This window comes from Cyprinodon tularosa, unplaced genomic scaffold (genome assembly GCF_016077235.1).
Source record: "Cyprinodon tularosa strain WSP-4 unplaced genomic scaffold, ASM1607723v1 ctg56, whole genome shotgun sequence".
Classification (NCBI taxonomy): domain Eukaryota; kingdom Metazoa; phylum Chordata; class Actinopteri; order Cyprinodontiformes; family Cyprinodontidae; genus Cyprinodon; species Cyprinodon tularosa.
The window spans coordinates 2,530,338-2,547,158 of record NW_024039296.1 but is presented as its reverse complement, the minus strand read 5'-3'; the positions used below and the strand labels follow the sequence as shown (position 1 = coordinate 2,547,158).

Sequence of the window (16,821 nt, the reverse complement as noted above, 5' to 3'; positions counted from 1 at the left end):
CTTTAATGCAAAGAACCCTTCTTTACATTAAAACTTCACCTTTTTGCATTCATAAACCTTGTGACAGTATTCATTGGCCATAATATTTCACATTTTTTCAATGTATTTTTTTCAACATTTATATAATACAGTTAAACAAGGTAATGCATGATATCAAGTGAAAGGAAAAAATAGAAAAATGTTTTTAATAGATTTTTAACCAAGGAACAGTATGGTTTGCATTGGTCTTCACCCCCTGTATGTTACAGAGATTCCTTACACTGCAGTCAAAGCAAAAAAAAAAAAAACACTTATGTGGAAAATCAACTTGGCACATCTGATTTTTGTTCATGCTTTACTTGAAGTAAATGTTCAGTTATACTGGACAGAGAGTTTCTGTTAATAGAAGCTACGAAGTCTGAAGTCTAATTTCCATCTGTCTTTTTCATTACGGCATTATAACACATAGAATCACGTTGTTAACCAGTCTCTAGTAAAAGATCTGTGTTAGTTTTTGTGTTATAGCTGGATGATAAACAATGCATTTATTTCCTTCCTTAAGTCTAAATAACAAGCCTGAAGCTGTACGAAAGTGCGCATTCAGCTCGGCAAAGAACTCATGCTCTTCCTCAACACTGAAGTCCTCAGACATTTTTCTTTCGTTGTTTCTTTCTTTGCACAGGTAAACAGCACATTTCTTCTTCTACGCTTGCATTATCGGCAGAGCAGACGCTGAATGCGCACTTTCATCTGGTTTGGTCTGCCGGCTTCCGTAGCGTCGTGAACGCGCTTTTAGGAAATCCTATACACTACTGTTTATGCTCTAAAAACATTCTAAATGACTTTGTTTCGAGTAAATTCTGGATGCTACCCACTCAGGACACTTGGAATACATTGGACGAGCAGTATGGAGGAATATTGACACGTTTTTTGTGGACTTTTATGGACCTTTCTGTCTCGGGCACCATAGACCTCCATTATTTGAATGTCAGCAGACAGCAAGAAGCCTCCCAGATCTCCAGTTGCATTTGAGATATCAAAAAAGTACTCCAGAGTGATGTTCAGCATCGGGGTGAGTAGAAAACGAAGGCTAATCATGTTTTGGGTGTACTATTCCTTTAATTGTTCATTTCACTCACCTGCCTAACTCTGCCCAGTTTTCTACTTATCACTGATATCATCCACCTGCTGTTTCTCCTTTATATTGGGCTCAGTTCCAGCTTTCAGAGCCAGATTATTGTTTGTTCCCTTTTAGCCCTCTCTTAGTGTCCTGTCCGTTTTGTTAGTTTTAGTTATTTCCAAAGTTCATCTCCCCTTTTCCAGTAGGAGATTATTTCTGAGCTCATGTCTCCTGGCTAGTTTATTCCCTAACCAGTGGTGAGAGTGTTTCGTTTCCCGAGTGATTCTGATTTCCTGATTCCGTTCCCTCTCACCCACTGGCCCTGTCTGTGTCACAGTCATGGTTCTGTTTTGTTTTCTTTTGAGTATTCAGTTTTACTTTGCTCCATGTTTTCGAGTTTTATTGGTTTAATTCTTATTTTGTTATGTTTTCTGGTTATATTTCAGTTCTTAGGTTTTTATTTGTTGCCCTCTGTTGCCCTCTTGTGTTGGTCTCCTTTTTCACTAGCTCCTTTCTAGACTGCTCTCTTCACACCTGCTCCCAATCAGCTCGTTAGTCCTCTCTTTGTTCAGTCTCCCATTAATACTCTCCTTGTGGAGTTCTTCAGTGCTGGTTCCTCGTCTTACTTCGTCATACCTGGCCTTATTTCGTGGTTGTTTTCCACTGATGTCTCCATGGTTCTGGTTTGTTTTACTTTTTCATGTTGGATTTTTGGATTCCTGCCTCAGTTGTTTGTGAACCTCTCATTAAATCTCCAAAAAAACTAACCTCTGCCTCTGCATTTGAGTCCTTAAACCTCAACCAAACCCTGACAGTCTGAACTGTTCGCGCGAACCATTCTAGATTCTGGCTGTCTGCATCTGTGTGTGTCTCTCTGGGCATGCTTCTGGACCTGTCTGAATCCGAACCTTCACGCTCAAAGGATTCCTGGAGGCCTGGATCCCCCTGTTCCTGTTTGGCTCTGAACCTCTGATAGAGTGAAAGGTTTCCTGGAATCCTGAACTGTTCCTGCCTGCTCTGTCTTCCCCTGACCTGGATCGGCTTCCTGCAAGTCCTGCAGGGCTACAGCATCAGGGACATTCTGTAAGATGCATGCCGCATCTGGTTGGCAGCCCATCGGCTGGATCGCACCTCTTGAGTGAGGATGGACTGAATAAGGAAACCAGGTAAGTGACTCACTCATATTATCTCCTGTCAGATGATCATGGTCACTTACCTGTTTTTCTCCCTCCAGAGTCGATGATGGGTTACGCTACATCCCTGCAGTCGGTGCTGCAGGTCCGCAGCTCCTCAGATTGGCGCTTTTGTTCTGTCTGTTTGATTTTTTCTGTTAATAAAGGTTTGTCCCCAACCTTGACTACTGGGTCCATATGTATGCATGTAACACATGGTCATCATTTATCACTCAGAATAGATCATCTGGAGCTGCCTTTTCAGTCTATTACCAAGTCCAGATTCTTAAATTGTAAATTGTATTTATTGGACATGGACTGCCCGGTGGAAAAGTGGGTTGCACAGTTGCCTTGCAGCAAGAACTGTGTTTGATCCCCGACCCTTTCTGCATGGAGTTTGCATGTTCTCCCTGTGCATGCATGCCATTGGTTAATCTAAATTCTCCGTAGGTGTGAGTGTGTGCGGGAATGGTTGTTTGTCTCTGTGTTGCCCTGGGAAAGAATGGCGACCTGTCTCATTTATGTTTGCCTTGAAGAATCTTGTTCTGCTTTGCTTATCAGTGATGCATTATTACATAAGACAAAAGGATTGTTTTTGTGATTCTTCCAAAGAACTGACATATGCATGTATTTATATATGCAAACTAATATGTTTCTATGGTTTCAGAAATAACAATGCATTTTCTTTTCAAAGCCTGGTTGTGAGCTCCGATTCTCCACATTAAAATTCTGAATTATGATATTTGGTTTCAGTGCTTTAGACTGAGGGTAAACACTGAATAAATCAAATTAAATAATTTCTTATCTTCATTTGGCTGATGGAATCAAAATTAAATCCGATTGTTTGCTCTTTCAGCACATAGACAAGCAGCTGTATGAGATTATATTTGTTCAGCAACAGAATGGAATGGATCTGAGCCTCTTGAGCTGCTCAGGTCCGATAAGAAAACCAGGAATTAGAGGTTCAAACAAAAATAATATTTTATAAAACCAAGTTCTCTCTGCTCTAAAAAATCAAAATCAAAACTAAGAAAGAGCTAATATCCTTTAATACGTGGGAGAAAATATTACAAACACGGTAAGGTACTTAAGGGTTTTTTATTTTTTATAGTCAATTGAGGAGGTACTTTATGTTTCACTCAATAAAAACATGTATGGTTTATATTTCAACAAAAAAAGTTGTCCTTTTGGTGTAATTTTAAATGATCAATTATCCAAAACTCTCATGTCTAACAATGAGACAGAAATAAAGGAAATACTTACGTTTATATCAGAAATACTTCTGTGGATATGGTAAAGGCTTTGAATAACTTCAAAATACAAAGACTCCACAGGAAGACAAGAAATACCCTAAAAGAGATGAATGTGTGTCACCTCAGCTTTTTAGATATTTAATAACTAACACTGACAGCCTATCTTCTCCCTATCAAGTACAATCAGATTTGCATAATGACTGTTCCTCAGAGCGCTAAGCATTGCAGTCTAATAACATCCAGACTGATGGATTTTATTATTCAGTTCAATACCATACATTGTCGGATCAAAACTCAACAAAAGACAAGACAGAGTGGATCTCTGTGTGCTGAACAGAGGGGAGGAAGAGAGGTTCAACTGAGGTTCACTGACATGCATGCTTAGCAAGGCTGGCTTCTTCTGACACAGTTAGAGTAAGGGTGTCATTAAATAGGACATCCAGTGCCAGTCACAAGTTTAAATGCCTTCATCGTTAGCATGAAGTTATTCATCTGGAATTTTGATTTTTTATCATTTATTTATTTTTATTAATTTTATTGATTGTTGTGATCTCTGTTAGCGCAGCTAAGCTGTCACAAAGACAATATTTTAAAATACGAAATGCATGACCAGGGAATAAAAAATATAGTTCATGGCTTTGAAATGAAACAGCATTTAAAAATTTCACTACTCTATGTTTTTAAATGTTCCATCCATTTTTTGCTTTGTATGTTAACATCCTCATAACACTTTTGATTTTACTTTTGGTAGAACAGATTTTCCTACAGTGGCATGTCTAGTGTAGTGTGATAATTATGCTAATAATTGCTAAATATAAGATCTTATTAAAAGTTTTTTGGCGGCTTCGTTGGTACTATAGTTTTTTTTTAAGAAAAGACAACAACACATAAAATAATCTATCCAGTAATGGTAGCCAATTTAGCTGAGTCAGCATTTCTGTTTAGATGATGAGCAACCTTAATAGGTATAGTTAGAAACAATTTTTTTTTTCCCAAAAAAACTTTCATTGGATTATTGTTTTTCGCTATCATTTCATTCAGTCTTCTCCATATTCTTTCAGAGGGCTTCCGCAGGTCATTAAAAATCATTAAAAGTCATTAAATTATTATTTTTTTAAATTAAGGCTTTAATTGGCATTAGAATTCGTTAAATGTGTTAATTGTGGCATTTAAAATGCTTTATTGAAAAAAAAATTCATAAAAACAATTTCATCAGACATACTATATCACGATATATTTGCGTTGAACTGCTTCCAGTTGATTGCAAAGTTGTATGTTCAGAAAAGAAGCTTGAGTCGGAGAGAGATGAGGGGGGTTGGAAAACGTGGAATTCGGGACATGGCTGCAGCCTGTTGACGGGTACCTGTTGGTGGCATGAAAATTATTTCTAAGAGCATTAAATTTGAGTTATTCATTCCTGTATAAACCCTGTTTCAGATTCTTTTTTCTTTCTGTTAATTTTTGCCATTCAATTTCTGAGTCTTGTATAGTTTCTTGTATAATTCTTGTATAATTTTTCTTGTATAACTTGTACTGTTATATTATTTCTCTTTTCCATGCCTCCTTTATGCTAAGCATCTGTCCATGGACACCTTGTTTTTTTCTAATTGTATTTCTTGAGAGGCTCGTGCCTTTTTACAACAGGCAGAGTAAATGTTTCAGACTTCATTGTAATAATCCTGGATCCTTCACTGATAAAATATTTGAATATTTTATTTATTTTTCAATCAAAATATTCTGTTTAAAATGACTTGTTTTATCATCTAAAAGCAATCGTTGCAGTTTAATTGGCTGTTATGTTTTCCTAACTATTAAAATAAGGTTATGGTAAGAAAAACCCACTAGCACTAACAGGTCTTCTGTCACATTAGTTAATATATAATCTTAGTCCATATACTACTGTAATTGCATTAAGTTTAGCTTTTTGTGAACAATAAATGTTGCTCCAGTCAATGTTTAGACCACAAAATACACTTTATATTTGTATCAAACATATGATCTAACAAATAGAGTCTAGATTCTCTGATTTAAATGCAGCAGCCTGGAACAAGAATCAAAACAGGATTTATATGGAGTATTACTACAGTAACTTAATGACTTCAATATTAGATTTCATTAAAAACATATCTAATTTTCACTTGGATCTGATCCTTTATAGCATATACAAATATATCCTTCCTGTATTATTCACATCCTTCCCAGGTGGGAAATAGTTAATTAAGGTGTGATTAAGACAATGCCCAAATATTTAGACCTGCTGGTGACCAAACCTGATTTATTTCTGTCAACTTTTTCCTGATACTACATGTATTGACACGTGCTACTTTTAGACCTCTTTTTGGAAAAGAAAACGTGAAAGTGTTAAACCAGTAATATATTTACCAAATACCTTTCCATTCACTCAGTGTCCTGTTTATGATCTTGTTGTTTTGGGGTTCTGCTTCTTGGATGAACTGTTTGTCATCGCGTTAAAGCAATGTCTTTGCCTTGTCAGGCTCACCTAGCTTTGGGGAGCTTTGGCTTCAGCTCCCCCCTCTTTGTCATAGTTGCCTCTGTGTAAAGTAGTCCTCATTGATGCAAAGAGAACACTGCCAAATCTATTTGCCCCAAAGCAGGGAGAAGGTTTTTCTGTGAAGTCTTTATTGAACTTTTTAGATGAGATTAAAGCCTAGCTGGCCTTGAACTTTTTTTCATTTTAACAAGAAGAAAACTGAGGTCATAGTGTTTGGACCTAGTCGCCCTTGTGTATGCATTATTATAGACCTAGGAGCCCTGACACCATATTTTAAATCGACTGTCACAAACTTGGATTTTAAGGTGGACAGTGATTTTAAATTGGGAAAGCAAATTGAAGTGGTTGTCAGATATTGCTTTTATCAGTTAAGACAATTGACAAAACTGTTGGGATCTGGAGATTCTCCACCTTCTCCAGCAGAGTGCGCTGTGGATCCTCCTGGACTGGAGCCCTCTAGCACAGCTGACGCTCATCAGCTCATCAGGAGACGGGCCTTCATAAGCAGCTGCCAGACCTTGCTTCGACGCCGCAGTGTTAGCCAAGTTTGGTTAAGCGAACCTGAGCCTCTGAATTTACTAATAGTTATCTTCCTAGAGAAACCTTATTCTAATTGCCTCTGTCTTCTCGCTCCTAGGAAACCAGTCTCTCGAGAGAAGCTCTGGATGAGCTTAACCTGAATCTGCCTGCCTGCCCCAGAGAGCCAAACCTGAAGACTACATTTTGGAATCCACCTGCTGCTCTTGGGAAAGAGCTAATCACCTCAACCAAGGTCTGTTCACTGGAAGTCAGAAGTAAGATGCTGCCTAAGCACTCTGCTGAACCAACAGTCTCTGGACCCAACCGGTTCCCTCTCTCTGAACAAACCTGGACCTCTTCAAGGTATCCACTGAAATATCTGAAAACCCATTCAACTTATCTGCAAACCCAGCTAACCAACTATCCGTCTCTGCAGACACCAGAGAATCCTGCCCGGACCAGAACCTGAATCTTGTCTTCTTTGTGTGAAACTTTAATAAACTCTGTTAAACCTTTTACCAAGTCTCAGTGGTGTTCGGCATGTGGGTTTATCTCTAAGCCGATCATGACAAAAACTAAAACCTTTTCTTTCATGACAACCATTTGAAGCAGTTATCCATGCTTTTATTTCATTTTGATTTGATTACTGTAATGTAGAAGCGAATTGTGTTGCCTCAGGTCATCGTGACCTTAAGCTCACAATAATAGAGAACACAGAGCAAGCAGTTTTGGAGCCAGGTACACATTTTGGCAATAACAATGGCAGGAAACATGTGTTCAGAGGCGATAAGCCGAGTCTTGAAAAACAAAATCATTAGGCCCACTCAAAGGCCCACTCGCACGCAATCCGGTCACAAGCCAAGTACTTCCAGGAAATGTTATCAGAGCGTCCAGTCGTGCACACACGTCCACACAGTGCAATGTTGAAACTATATAAACGCCCAGATTTGGAATGACAGTTGAGAAAAGCTAGATGTGTTCTGTTGAAATGTGAAGCGCTGTGTTACGTGTACTGAGGACAGCATGTGAATTTGATCTATAAAATAAACGCTTCTTCTCCCGTCCTGGGGCAATCAGATGATCGACTGAAGGTGTCCTGATTTTTTGACCATTGAAAACCACCACATTTGGTGCATTGGCCGGGAAACGAGCTGAGAAAAGAACCAGGGAACAACTTTAGAATCAGGAGAAGGTGAGTTAAATCCCTTGATCCTATTTTAATGACTGATATAAAGCAGATCACTTAAGCTGTCTGGAAGCTGGACACACATTTAAACTGTATCAGACGATTTTCTGTTTGCCACTGGATGTTTGCTGCAGCATAAATTGGCATCTTGAGATAAATAGTAGCTGTCGAGAACTGGCTCGGATTTTTGTTTTTGGATGATTAATAGTAATCTGCTGAAGCGAGATTGCACCATAACTTTATAGAAATTGGTGGAAACTGGCGGTCACGGATTATAAGTGATGTATCATTATGAATGATGCAACTAATATGTATATCTCATTCTAGTGAGGAAATGAATTTCCTAGATTATGTCGCCGAGTTGCAGTTCGACTGAAGCCCGAAGGGCTGTTGTTGTGAGTCCAGAGGGACTGTATTGAGATCTCGTATGAAGTTGTTTATCTCCGGAGAAAGAAATAGCAGGGCAGCTTGGCTCTGTTTTGATGTTGTCAGACCGAAAAGTTAAAAAGAGTTAAAAGTGCATGCAAATTAGTTTATATTGGCTGCTTGGGTCTATGAAGTTAAAGAATTATGTGCACAAATAATAATTTGCCATGGCATGTAATGGTATGAATGTCTAAGGAGCTCCGTGTGATTCTGTATTAACGTGTGACTCTGTGTGATTCTGTATGTGTGTTTGAAATCTAAGTGTACACTAAAAACATCTGTTTAAATTCAAACCTCCTTCCAGAATCTGTAATCAGATCTGCTTAATCACTGTAATTTAATCAGACTGAAAACAGTGTAAAGTAAGATCTAGTCCCTACAAAATGTAGAGATGTTTAATAACCTCTCCTAAGTGTCCCAGAGGACATAAGAGGTCAAAATAAAAGGAGGAAATAAAAGTCATTAAATAAGGGAAACAAAACATAAAAAGTGAAAATAATTGCATAAATAAGTCTAAAAACATAAAAGACTAAACAAAAGAAAGAAAGGGATCACTTTATATCTGCAAAAGACGTCTGCTTTCACTTTAATTGTAACTGCGTCACATTTTCTAATAACTGAGCTGCATGAAAAATAGGTGTCCAGTTGTTTGTTCTAATAGAAAAGGCTTAATTGTGCCCAATGTTTAAACATACTTGGTCGAAAAGTTGTTAATTATTACAGAACAATTTGTTACGTAAACAGTGGATATAAGAGAAGTTTCAAAATTTGTAAGACATCTAAAAGCTTCAAAACAAGTTTTTCTTAGCAAAAGCCCCCTCCCTTTTCTTCTCTCCTCCTATGAGCCTGTCTGTGTGTGCGCTGATACACACACACACACACACACACGCTGGAAGCTTAAAAATGCCACGACGTTCTGTATCTGTTAAATAGGACCATATATTAATATAAACAAAACTATGTTAGAAGCCGGCATGTGTCTGTCTGTCTGTCTGTCTGTCTTTATGTTCTTTGTCTGTCTGTCTGTTCTATGTTGTTTGTTCAATGTCAACATGTCTGTCTGGGGTATAAAATATTAGTTCTATTATGGTTCAGTATAAACAGATCAATAGTAGAATTAAACAGCAGATAATTAGATTATAGTTATGTTAAACCATATGGCAATAAACATAAAATCCCATGAAGAACTGGATTCTCTCTATGCATCCACGTCCGGACATATGATAAGAAAGGTATGCAGGAAACCTGTTGCTCAAAAAGTCGAATTTCTGCACGTTCTATTTGGATGCGTTTTTGAGTAATTCAGTAATGAGTGGGACCAAAGTCATCGGAAAATACTACAAGACAAACAATGACAAAACTTTCGAAAAAGAAAATACAAATAATGTGCACAAGAAATAGGATCTGGTCTAGACATTTTCTATTATAAAGTGTTTGGTTTTAGTTATATTTTGTTTATGTTGTTTTGCAAATGCTATCGATGTTGCTGTGATTTCTGGAGGTGAACCTTGAGAGGAGCTGAAATTATTGATTTAAAGTGTTGATCCTCTTTTTCAAATGTTTATAAAAAGTGAAAAACTATGGTCGATTTTATAAGAAATATATTGAGTAATACATTTACATCTTACTATGTCTTGAAATTAACATGTTAAAGGTAGAAAATCGATTTGTACTAAAAGTTCTGTAAACCCCCCCTCCCTCCTCCCACCCACCCAGTAAGGTCCAAAAATGGTTCTGAATTCTGTCCCGAGGCAAACGGAAACGCAACACACACACATTTTCTACACACAGCTGCTTGTTTTCACTGAGAGACAGAAGGAGAAGCACAGTTTCCAGAGTGCACACAGGGGCGATCAAAATAGAATTAGGGCCCGAGGGTTTAGAAGCATTTTTAATTGAAAACAATGTACGGATTGTTACACTAGAATGATATTATTGACGGCATGTAAAGAGACTGATTTTTAAGCTTATATTTGATTATGATAAACCCCACATGATTAGACAAATCCTTCCTTTGCACATAGATGACAGAATTAGAGCACTTCTGACTTAAGTTGGTCTTACTATAGCAAAGTGAATAAGTGAAACACTAATTATTAAGAACACTTAAAGGTGAATTTTCAAAAAGAGCAAGTTACATTTATGCTAAGGATTTCTTAATGTAATTAACTTTTCATGAAACTGATAAACAAAATACAACTCAACAATTATTAGGGGTAAGAGATAAATAAAATGAAGTCCATTTAACACCTTGAAGCAAAAGCTGGAAAGTGGTTTTGCTATTGGAAACTTAATATTTATAAATTGTTCTTTCATAAAACAATTAACAAGGCAAATTATTTACATGGAGAATTTAATTAAACTTAAAACAGTATTGTGGTTGTCTTAAACATGGGGTGTTGTGGAAGACGTGCATTATAATTTACAGAGTAATGAAAAATGGTATGTAGACACAGGAGTTGGATGAGTTTGGCTGAAAGGTTAGGAAACGGTGCCCTGAGCCCAGGGGGGCTCAGAGCTGCATGAGAGTCGTCCAGACTTGTGACCAGCTGATTACTAAACGCCGAGGTGAGCCTGTTGAACTGAAGCCGTGCAGCCGAGACCGAATGAGGCGGAGACTGGAGGAATCACGGTCATCCAGCCGAAGCGCCTCGAGCAAAGAACACTGGCAGAACTAGAAAGTGCTGCAGCTAACACGAAAAGCTTGGAGGGAAGTGCTGGCCTTGTGGTTGGGGCATAGAGCTTGGAATCCTGAGGTTGCGAGTTTGAAACCCTCTTCCACAGACTGCCACTCTGGGTCTCTGAGCAAGACCCTTAACCCTGATTGCTCTCTGGTGCCCAATGATGGCAGCCACTGCTGAGATCAATAAAAACTTCAATTAATTAATAAACTCGGCCAAAATAGGAGATGTTTCTGTTGCTGGTTGCTGGACGTGAAGAAAACACTGCAAAAAGCCAAACACATCAGATACTCAAATTAACACAGCTTTATGGTCAGAGTAAGTGAATTATGGTTTATTTATGTACAACAGCAGAGATCAGCAAAACATTTACATTTACATGGTGTCTAAATTAATTTCTATTCTGTCTTACAAAACAACCTATAGGTCTAATTGTACTTCTAATTCTAAAGCATCTATTGCAAACTAAATACAATCAAAATTTGTAATCAACGCCTTAGAGCAGTTGTGATTATCTTAATATAAACTTGCATTCCAAACCTTTTGAATGTCATGATTTTCTTTATAGCAAAGCTATTTTGTAAAATCATAATGCCTTACGTTCTGGTTCAGATACTTTCTAAAACAAACGCTTAACAAAATATGGTCAGCATTTAATATAGAGAGATGTGAAGTTTGCTGAGCACAATATGAGACTTAGAACCAGCATGAGGAAGAATATCTCATATCACATTTAGCAGAGACATTTTAGGACTTAGAGAAAACATGCTGATCAGTTCATGCAATTAGAATTAAGTAACACTGAGATTTAGATAAGTTAATAACATTAGAGTAAGATTTTGTTGTTTCTTTTCTTTTCTTTTTTTTCTGTTCATCTTAGAAAAGCTTGTTTCCAGCTTTGGGGGACAGAACTCACACTGACATTCTGTGTAAACCTGCTGATGTTTACTTTACAAAGACTGAATTAATATTGGGAAAACTATAAGCAGTAATTATTAAGCTTCAAAATGTTCAGAATATGTTACTAATTGCCACTATGTGAATCATCACAACGGTTACATCCTGAATCCTATGAGATGTTGCTTGAACCTTATTTTACTTTTAGTTTGTTTTTGGAACAGTTAAGTTGAAAAACCACCAGCTATGATTTGTAAAGATTCAGCCAACAGTGATTCTACCAGTGACGTGCGGTCAGGGGAGGCAGGTGAGGCAGTGCCTCACCAGCCATCATGGAAAGAAAGAAAATATATAATCATAAAGTAATTTAAATTGTTATATTCATCCGGTGGTTTGTACTAAAAAATATTCATTTTTCATGTAGCTTCACCAATTTCGATTTTTATTTGTTCAAAATCACTGAATTTTCTTATTTTCCCATTCAAATGCTTGGAAGCGATGCCGGTGAGGCAGCAGCGAGCTCTGCCTCACCTTGGATTGCGCAACCCCTGGCTCTGCGCTGGCTGCAAAGCGGAGAGAGCATGTTGCTGTACGGCGTCAATAAAATAGTTTAAACAAATGTAATATGTGAACTTATTTCTAATAATTTGGCTTATGTATATAATGTACAGAGCTTTTTGTCACCAACTGTGTTTGTGTAACGTGTTTCGTGTAATGAGCGATTATAAACGGCAGAGAACAAGTTCGAGGTGAGGCAGGCAGTTCTCTTGCCTCATGGCAGGGGGTGCTCAAGAGACTGAAAACATAAGGCAGGAACAGGACGGATCAAGGAAGGCTTTCTTCCCTGGCAGTGATCTCCATTGAGACAGAGAGACTTTTAAAACTGAAGGAAGATAAGGAGGACTTCTATTCATTTATAAGTAAAGGTAAGACAGTAATAACATTTATTTTGTTTTGTTTTTTAAGGAAATGTGTGTTTTGTGAGCTACAGTTTGTATGTGTAAGGATGCAGAAGTGAAACATAACCTGTAAACTGCTGTCAATCTATGCATCTATTTGCAAATCTGATTCTGATGACGTCAGTGCCTCACCAGCTATGAACCTCACCGCACGTCACTGGATTCTACAGATGTTATTTCAAATATTACAAATCAGTGTTCTTCATTATGACTATATTCTCTGTTAAGGTTGATAAACATGATGTATTAATTGATCAAAGGTTTGAATGGGAAAGATCAAACATTTCCAGACCAGTTTTATTTTAAGTACAAAGGCTCAGCCTCCTTAATGCAGGACACAATTTGGACCAGGTTTTAATTGCACATTCTGCATTAACAACGTACTAATTATTCTGCTTTAAGTTTCTCTTCACAGACGCTGCTAAACCTGAAACCTTTTCTGAAGGAAGACTCACGGTTTGTGCCAAATGTCATAGTAAGGTAGGAAAAATATTAATGGATATTACATAGAGCTCAGCTGCTGATACTTTAGATTTGCTCCCAAATTCAGTGATTTAAAACAAACAGTCTATAGTATTAAGAACTAAATCAGAAGATGGAGACACGTGAAAATTAGGTGACTATGTTAGAATAGGTCATGATTCAAATTAATTAAATAGAAACATTCAACAAGAACCTCCTAGTGATTATCTAGGCACAAAGTAGAATGTAAAATTAACATGTTTACCTGTAAACTATATGGAATATAAATATTAGAGAATGCAAAAGAAGCTGCTAAAAAGTAAATAAATCAGGAAAACTTAAATTAAGACTGTCTACAACATAAAATAAATTAATAAATAAATCAGCAGAAGCCTATGAAGTATTTAAAGACAATAAATTTCCATAAATTAGAGATTATATGAATCCTTAAATAATGCACTAGATGTACCTCTGTAAAAACTTTAAGTAAAACTAAGAAATCAGCATTCAGACTAGTTTCACAATAATAATCCAGGATGTTTATTGAAGTGAGATATTTTCTCTCCCCAGCATCAGGACTAGCTGTTTACTCAGGAAACTAACATAATAATGCTTGAAACAGAACAAAGGAGCAGATCTGGTTCAAGAATTGAAGAACCGATTATATTAATAGATGTGAGAGGTTAGTTATGCTTTAGATTACATTAGATGATTCTACGTGAAACGTAGAATGAAAACTGTTTACTGCACTAAAGATTAATATAGAAACAAATCAGAATCCTAAGTGCAGATGACAAAAGACCTAAAATAGATTATAGACTAAAACAGACTAAATACAGTTCTAGCTCAAAGCCGAATAAAGTATGTTAATACTTACTCAAATATCTTTGTGTTTCGAAAGACATTTTTTCTGTCCGCCTCTCTCTTGCTTGTTTCATGGAGAGAGGAAAAAGTCACTCTGCATTCCAGTCTGATTAAGCAACTTCCGTCCACAGGAAAACAACCTTTTATTTTTTGTAGCTTGGCAGAGAACTACAAGAGTGATTAAGGTTAAAGTGCACACACTAACTTGTTTACGAATATCCAAGGCGAAACGTACAATCTTGAAAAGGGTTACATTCCTGGTTATCTGCACCGAGCCAACTAATATTTAACAGAATAAACATTATAATTATAGCTCAAATGTATCTCTGCAGGGTTTGCAAGATCAAGGATTAGTTTAATTTAGAAATCAGACTTTACACAAATAAGCTGAAAAGTTAATCATAATTTCTGTCTCCAATATGTAACGCAGATTGTCACACATGTTCTTAATACATTTCTAACAGTAAAACACTGATAAAAACAGGCCTTACAACTGGAAAAGCACCTTAAGATTTGAATTCAGGAATATTATGTGTGAGATTATGTGATCCAAGTGTATAAACTGTCCAATAAATCCTAAATCTAGATGCATTGACAAATGTTGTTATAAAGCACGGAAAGTCAGAATGCAGATTGTATTTAAAAACAATGTAGGAGGGCACTCAACTTGCTTCCAGAGGAAAAAGGATTTTTGCTTATATTCTCATTATTACTATGCTGCTAAAATCTTTAGTACTTTTACTACTCTTGTGCATGAAAACCCTGGTTAACAAAATTGAAACAGAAGGCTAAGATAATAAGAAACAATTTTTTCAGTGTTTAAATTTTTTAGGGCAAAGATCACCAAATTGCCCCCAGATGATGCCTCCACCCTGTGACAAAATGGCTGAGCCTCGGTACGCTATGGAGCCTGAAAAGAACACCTGAGAGCTGAGAGCGGTTTGACTATATTATTTCTTGTCTTTTCTTTCATAATCTAATTCCCATGTAAGAGGAACCTGTTTAAGGGTCGCATTGTAAATTCAAACTGTTATTTACTCATGTTTTTTTTTTGTTTTCTTTCCTTGTGTCATTAACATATAATTGGGGATTGATGCACTTCGAGGAAAAGGACCCAGGAACTCTGTGATGAGAAGGACCTTACAGAGGAATAGAAAAGGTGATGAAGTTCCATTGTATTTATCTCACACTTAGCTGTGTTAAAAGTATTTAAATTATAAGATTCCTGAAAGTATTGTGGAGCATTTTTAAGCTGTAACACCGATTGTACAGTAGGATCGGACTGCCATTTTCTTTGAGTAAAGTTTTCTCCTGTTTTTGTTATCTTAGGAAGGTAAGATGATTGTAATTTATTTCATGTTTCTTTAAACAGGTAAGATGATTCCTAAAAAAGATAGACTATTTTATTTGTTGTTTTGGCCTGAGGTCCAATCTGAAGTCCTACAATCGTGTTACATGATTTATTTCATTATTATCAGAAAGGTTAATTCTCTGAGATTTAAATTTTATAGATTATTGGAGGATATTTGGAAATATTAATAATTGCAGATAAGGGAGAAGATACACCAAGAGACAATGGGACTTTACTGCAACAATCAAAAGTTCTCTTATTTTAATTTGAACATTAATTACAGAAACTGGACTCATGAAGAACAGGATGTGTTACATCCCTAGATTTAGTTTCAAGATACTGGTCAGTTTTTTTCTTTCCTCTCAGGGTCACATCTGATAGTGGGATTTAAGGACACTGGGAAAATGACTGCCCTCACTATGGATCCGCATCAGCCATGGACACATGAACGATATACGAGGCCCAGGGGGCCAGGACAACCAAGGAGCAGACTGACTGAACTCAAATATTACGGGAGGTACATCAAAGAATAATGAAAGGACAAGAGGACCAGCGAACTCTAGCTGCACGTCGAAAGAATGCAACACCAAGGAGCGACCAGCAGATGGACGACCGAGAGGATCAGATGTGATGAAAGCATCACAGGAGGGAATGGGATCCTTCTCCAATTGAATTAGATAAGTCAAACACTACGTACAACAATAGGATTGGAATATTATGAATATTATTGTCTATGATTAGTTGATATTTGCTGATAAGAACACTAATTGTGGTTTTTCTGTCTTACTCATTTTGAGGGGATGGATTGTAAAGACCGGTGACTCCAGGCATAAGACTGCAAACCTTCAACTCCCGCCTGCCAGATACTAAAGGCGGGAACCTGTGATCCTGTGTTCATGCCTTTAAAAGCCAAGGACAGACCCCTGAAGTGAAAGAACTATATTTTTGATTTTTTCAACAGGAAAGAAGACCACACAAGTATCGATTATTATTGTATTCTGTAAATATAAACCTGATGATTGTAACATGCCATTGCGTTGCATTATAATCTGTATTACTGTTTTATTATTTCACATTGTAAACCATACATGGGTGGCTGTTTAGAGGACTGGGGACTCAGACTATTGACTGACTGACCTACTTAATTTTCTTTTTCTTTCATTTACCTAGCTTATATACTACAATACACTATAACTAAGTTCGAGTTATTTGAAATGTTTTGAATAGTTACCCTTCACATATCAATTAATATCAAGATTGGGTTGAATGGTTCAAACATTGTTGGTTTCACAGATCATCATGAGTAGCATGGTCAAGATGCGATTTGTGCTACGGCCGACGCCGGAGGAAGGATGGATGTTTGGGGGAAGCATGGGTCGATGGGATAGTTTCCTCTTACATGAGTTTGAAATGAAAGAGTAAGATGCCCACAGGACGAAA

General features: G+C 37.1%; 1 long non-coding RNA gene across 1 annotated transcript; it reads right to left on the bottom strand.

The window, feature by feature from the left end:
• Positions 1–10,503: 10,503 nt before the first annotated feature.
• Positions 10,504–14,140, bottom strand: LOC119796838. The gene is made up of 2 exons (XR_005282523.1): positions 14,044–14,140; positions 10,504–11,112 (listed from the first exon to the last, which is right to left on the bottom strand). It is a non-coding gene; the product is annotated as an uncharacterized LOC119796838 (long non-coding RNA).
• Between the last annotated feature and the right edge of the window lie 2,681 nt (positions 14,141–16,821).